Genomic DNA, 7,084 nt, shown 5'->3' on the forward strand with positions numbered 1-7,084 from the left:
TGTCAAAGGAGCTTTGATCGTATTGAAGGACAATGAATACAGGCAGAAGAACTATAGAGAGGGCAGATATTGTGTTTTGTATTTGCCTGACATCATTCAGTGGTTTTCTAGAGTGGCTACTTTTCATGTGTGCTATTTCGATAGATGGTGTGCAATCTGAGCTTTTGTTCCAGGAATTTACAGGTTCTTCTTTCCAAATGGGCTGCAGTAATGGGCTGTAATAAGCAGAGCCTCGCTGTCTTCACATATATTAAATGGAATGGATTATTTAATTAATTGGGAGTTTTAGAGGCACAGCAGCAAAAAAAATAAAAAAAGAATTGAATATTGAAAATTAAGGGTCAGAGAGAAGGTATAAAATCTCAATTGAAAAATAAATAACTAAATAAAAATACAAATGTAAAGTTCACAAAAAGGTCAATTTTGCTGGCTTTTGCAGAGCAACATAATTAGGCATGTTTTTATTCAGCACCCACCAGGGCAGTAATTTAATGCCATTAAATAGTTTCGTCACTGCTTTTTACAAAGAAAGCTGTTATCAGTCCACAGCACATAAAAGGCTTTAAATCAGTAAGACTTTTGTGGCTCACCCTTTGAAGTGTAAAAGGGTTTAAGATACAGGGGTTGGACAAAAGAATGTGAACAACTTTCTTTATTAGGGTGTTTCACCACCATTTGCTATTGTGGCAAGGGGTGGTCAGGTAGAGGGAGTTACCAGTAACAAAAGAAACAAATCCTTTAAACCGGGACATAACAGCCCGGTGTAACAGGTTCGTTGCCAAAGGCAGGGTATGAGCATGGAGACGTAGACAGAAATATAGATAAATCACTTTATTCAAGCATACACATTAATAATAAAAACAGTCAATCAATACAATTTCACACAAGGTCTCAGAAATCACAGCACAAACAACACCAGAAACATACAAACCCATATGTACAATAAGATAAAATAACAAAAATAAAAGAGTTGAGGTGCTCTCAGTGTTTTACCCCACACTCAATACCCACAACACACACTTGTGAAAGCAAAGAAAAATGTTAAGCACAGCACTCCATGTGGACACACCAGTACAGGATACCATGGCCAACCCCTCCCACTTTAAACACTTAGATCCACACACAAAAACAAGACAGAAACAAACTATAAAGCACATACAAATCAATGATAACTTACTGTATATACAAAATACTAAAAACAAAATATAAACACTAAGGAGGGAAACAAAATATCCAAAAAGTATATATGGCCAGATTACGTAAATTTAGCCTCCCAGCTAACTCACGCGCAGACCAGCACAATCCTGTGCCAGTGATTCCAACACAAATAAAACAAAACAGACCAAGGTGAGTTGACAAACTATTAAAAAACAAAACATAGCAGCAGTGCAGTCACGTCACTTCATGTACATTTTGCTCCAATTAAAATCATAGGAAACCCCTGGACGTGCAGTCAAACCAAGAGAACTTTACAATACTGCAATGCGTATGGTCGATCGCCACACAGGATTAGAGCTACTTGAAAACTGGCTCAGTCAGTGTACGGCAGGAGAATAACCCAACCGCTATCCCTCATTCAAAATGCCACATGTCACAAAGGGGCAGTACCAAGGATGATGCATCCCAAGCAGCCAAACACTTCCCTTTTTTATATTCACCACACAGGCACCGATAGTGCAAGTCATGAACCTTACACAATAATGACCAATCATAATGAAATACAAACACTGATAGGTTCACCGGCTTGGGTAATGCCAGTCAATCACACTGGGGCTATTCCTCACTCGGCTACACTATGATGCAGAACAGATTCATACAAATTCTTGAATAGTCTCCAGTTGGATATTATATGTCAAAACATCTTGCAGCTGATTTGGAGATGTTGAAGGAGGCAATCTTCTTTTCAGATGTTGAAGTTCATCATAACGCTCCAACTGTTCACATTTTATGATCATGACATTTTTTTTTACAAAACAAAAATTCTTTCATGGAAGTTAGGTTTTGAGGAAACAGGAATATTGAAGTTTTTCCATGACCATGCAACCTAAACCCAAATAGTAATTGTCTAAGAATTTAGTACATGTTTTAATCTAGAATGTTCCTTTTCTTTATCAAAGACACTCAGATTTAACATTGATCTTGGTATTTAACCCACAAAATTCCTTTAAATTCCTCTGAACAAGTATTGTTCCCATCTTCTCTAATGGTATTTACTATCAGTAGACATTGGTAAAACTCATACATGTCTATGCTTTACAGTAATTATGAGTTCAAAGTCGAGTGTACTATCCAACCGGAAGTTTACACTCTGAATTTCCAGACATAAATGCGTTACTGTATGTGTCATCTGAGTACTGCTAAAGATAAAGAAATTGTGCTCAGTAGCGCTCAATAAGAGTGGGTGAAATGGGTGACTTGTTAGACTTCCAGAAAGGGCAATACATGGAATCCCATTTATCAGGAGCAGCTGTAAGCTTGATTGTTTGGTATTTAAAGATAAATAATCGTTACCATTATAACTGCTTACACAAAGCATGGCAAGATTTCATCGGTGAAAACTAAAAGCGAATAATAGGGACTTTTGAACACTAAGAAGGGTTGTGTCCAAACAGCAAATAACTCCTGCAACAAAATGACAGAAAACCTTTATATTTTCAAGAAAGAAAAAAAAAATGTATAAATAGTGTCAAGTTTGGGTTCAGTAAATTTTTTTTGTTGTTGTTGAAACTATTCTGCAAGGATGCTTTAAATTGATCAAAATTCATAGTAAAGACCTTTCTAATTTTATAAAATATTTGTATTTAAAATATATGCTGGTCTTTTAAACTTACTGTTCATCAAAAAATTCTGAAAAAATATCAGAATCAGAATCAGAATGAGCTTTATTGCCAGGTATGTTTACACATACGAGGAATTTGTTTTCGTGACAGAAGCTTCCACAGTGTAACTGAATGACAGTGACAGAACAAAAAACACAGATAATAAAAAATAAAAATAAATAAAAAATAGAACAAGTAAATAAGGAATAAAAATATATAAATTAGCAATTGTATGTGCAGGTATATTACAATAGACAGTTTTGTATGTACAGGTATATTATGTGCAAATTTGAGGTGTAGACTGAGTATGAGTGTTAGATAAATAAGTGTATGAGAAACCGGTGAAATATCGGGTGGTGTGTACTGCCGAATGTCCAGCAATTCGTCTCTGGTGAAACTGTTTGCAGGGATATAACTAAAGACAGGACAAACTAACAAAAACATAAAAACAACTGCGGAGCACGCCACGGAGGCAGCCATCACCGTCGGCGCCATCTCACGTGTAACCGTTTCCATAAAAATATTAAGTAGCACAATTGTTTTTGACATTGACAAGAATAAGAAATACTTTTTGAGCAGCAAATCAGCATATTAGAATGATTTCTGAAAGATCATGTGACACTGAAGACTGGAATAATGATGTTGAAAATTCAGCTTTGCATCACAGGAATAAATAATAATTTAAAATATAGTGAAATAGAAAAAAGTAAACATGAATATTTCTGTCACGCCACGCTACTCACAAATGCACGAAGATGAAGGTTTAGAAAGTTTTTAATAAACACACAGGCAATCCAACACACAGGGTAACATTGATGAGACCGGACAAAAGAAACACAAACGGAACTGAACTTCAGATGACACACACCCACCTGAACATAATGATAAAATCAAATGAGTAACCATGACAACAAACTAACTAGGGCAGGAACACAATGGGTGCTTCTCAATTCTTATTTGTGCATCCTCGTTTATTTTCCTCTCTTCCTTTCCTCGCATCCAGGAATAAATAATAATTTAAAATATATTGAAATAGAAAAAAGTAAACATGAATATTTCTGTCACGCCACGCTACTCACAAATGCATGAAGATGAAGGTTTAGAAAGTTTTTAATAAACACACAGGCAATCCAACACACAGGGTAACATTGATGAGACCGGACAAAAGAAACACAAACGGAACTGAACTTCAGATGACACACACCCACCTGAACATAATGATAAAATCAAATGAGTAACCATGACAACAAACTAACTAGGGCAGGAACACAATGGGTGCTTCTCAATTCTTATTTGTGCATCCTCGTTTATTTTCCTCTCTTCCTTTCCTCGCATCTTAGCTCCACCCCTTCAGGATGCGAGGGAAGAGCGCAAGGAAAAGTCACAAGGACGGTGGAATTGAATCAAGTGAAATGATATATCCTCGCTCCCTTTAGCGTCACTTCAAAGCGTCGTCAATTAATGATAACTCTACACCGCTGGATTTAGCTTGCACGTCAGGATTCTTGAACATTAGAGATAATTATTTGATATTGGAGGAGGAGAATTTATACGTGCGTCACGTTTAGTCGATAAAACACTTCCGCAAAGGATACACCTGTGTATCCTCGCTCATGACTCCTCAAGAAGTCGCGACCCTCGCCTCCTCATGGTGCAATTAGAGAATTGAGATGTCCTACAAGATGGCTGAGCTTGATCAGTTTTCGGGTCATAGGATGGAGGACGGAGGAGCGAGGAAACGAGGAGGGATATTGAGAAGCACCCAGAGTCCAAATTGTGAAGGAGTGTGACAGTACGCCCCCCCCCTCCCAGAAGGCATGTCCTTGCTCTGTGATGATGAGGAGACAGAGGATGAGGGAGTGGCGAAGGGATGACGCAAACAGGCAGAGGGATACAGGAGGAGGCTTTGGAGGAGGATGGATGACTGGGAGGAGGCATGAACAAAAAGTCCAGGGAGGTGATGATGGTGGGGAGAGCCAGGGAGGCACCTTGAGCAGAAGAGGTCGGATGGAAACCCAGGCTACAGCCAGAACTGCGCTCCATGGCAGTGCCTTTGGAGGGAGGAGCCAAGGAGTGATGGGAACACACGCTGCCATAAAGATGACCTGAGACGATGACGATGGAAGTGGAGTCCAACACGCAGACAGAGACCCTAGGAGGTGGAGCGACGTCGAGGATCCAAGAGGCTGCGACGGAGCCGTGGCGATGATCGCCGAGATATTGGAGGGGATCCAGAGGTCAGAGGGCATTCTGGATTGACCAAGGAAGGAGGCGGAGCCTAAGGGAGGGCAGAGCGTAGCAGAAGGGGTGGAGGGCCGAAGAGCAACAGATGGCCCGCAAGTCTACAGTGGAGTGATGGCGAAGTCCGACCCAGGTGGAGCCAGCTGACCGAGGGAGCCTGGCAAGGCTGAATGGCCAACGGTCCACGCCGGAATCGAGGGTGGGAGGAGCACAGAAGTCTGGATGGCGGGACGAGGTGGAGCAGAGCCATCCGAGGCTGGAGGTGAGAGAAGAGAAGTTGGAGACTGGAAACAGGTATAAGGAGAGGATCAAGGAGGTAAGTATTCTTCAGGTGAGTAACAATCCAAATGGATGCAGTCTTAGCCATAGATGAGACCAGAAAAGGCCTGTGTGTGTGGTGCTGGCTTTTATGGAGAGTTGATGAGGATCATGGCAGACAGGTTTGGTGATTTTGAAGTATGTGCAGGTGAAAGCCAAGGGGGATTGTGGGAGGTGTAGTGTGCAGAGGTGACAGACAACGTGACTGATGATCTAACACAGTATTCCCCCCTTCCGGAAGGCGTGACTTCACGCAACAGAATTCAGCTCGGGAGGGTGGGAGGGCATCCTGGAGCTGTGGCAGTGAACAGGGAGATATGGGCATGACAGGAAACCTCTAGGACAGCATCGGCAACGTGTTATCGTTGCACCGGTGGCATCGGCAATGTGTTATTGTTGCACCGGTGGCACCGGTTGCATTACGTGACACTAGTGTTGTTTTTAGCGGCCTGTTTTAATTTTAGTTTTAGTCTAGTCTTTGTGTGAAGCTGTCATTTTAGTTTTTATTAGTTTTAGTCACGTTCATACTCTTTTTAGTCTAGTCAAGTTTTAGTCAACTAAAAAAGTCCGAGCATTTTAGTCTTATTTTAGTCAGAATTATCCACGACTATTTTCGTCTAGTTTTAGTCGACGAAAACTGATGACATTTTAGTCTAGTTTTAGTCGACGAAAACTGATGACATTTAGTAAGCAGTTAATAATAAAATAAGAACAAATAAAGAAATTACTAATGATAGCACAAATAAAAAAAATCGTGATTCATTTGATAGGCCTACAAATGAAATAAATTGCTATTTAGTTTTTCGGGTAGGTCTAACACACAGTGGGGCTATTAAGAGATTTTTTTTTTTTTTTACTAATTATCCAAATAATGTTTAATCCTAGAAAGTTGAGCGGAGCACACACGCATAGAGTGGGATAATATGCAGAGCGTCACACTACGTGAAAGTGAATCCTGAGCGGTGGACTAATTTTCGGCAGCCGGAATTTCAGTGCATCTCTAATTATTGGCGACATTAGAAATGGATATTATATAATAGCTGCTTTTTTGAACATTTTAGCAATTTAAAAATATTAAAAAAGGATTTTTTACACGGCACCCCTGCTCTCGACAGATGCGGCACCCCGGTTGGGAAACACTGTTCTAAATAATGCCGCGAGTGGGGCTTGAGGAAGTGACGTCGCCTGCGTCTGCGCAGTGCGACCTGATGCAGCCCCTGAAGTGAGACACAGGAAACAGAAATACTGCAAAATAATAATAATAACGCGACTAAACGAGACAAAATAATGTTATAACATTTCATTTCGTCTCGTTTTGGTCAACGAAAATGAAGAGACATTTTAGCATAGTTTTTATTTTGTAAACCACATTTAGTCTCGTTTTTATTCGTCAACAATATTGCATTATACATTTAATTATAGTCATCGTCACATGACCAGCATTTACGTTGCGTCTCGTCTCGTTTTCGTCACGTGATAAAGGTTCGTTGACGACGATATTTAGTCATAATTTTCGTTGACGAAAGCAACACTACGTGACACCGGTTGCGTTAGCCTTTGTGGCTGAGACGAGCGAACTTGAGGAATGGCCACCTTGGCTGTGCATGTTTGCAACCCCCCCCCAAAAAAAAATTTCCTGTGTGTGCCAACCAAACATACCCAATCTCTAGTACCAGCAAACACAAGGCTGCAGTCTCTTGGCTTGC

Source organism: Sinocyclocheilus anshuiensis, unplaced genomic scaffold (genome assembly GCF_001515605.1).
Source record: "Sinocyclocheilus anshuiensis isolate Anshui unplaced genomic scaffold, SAMN03320099.WGS_v1.1 scaffold572, whole genome shotgun sequence".
NCBI classification, from domain to species: Eukaryota; Metazoa; Chordata; class Actinopteri; order Cypriniformes; family Cyprinidae; genus Sinocyclocheilus; species Sinocyclocheilus anshuiensis.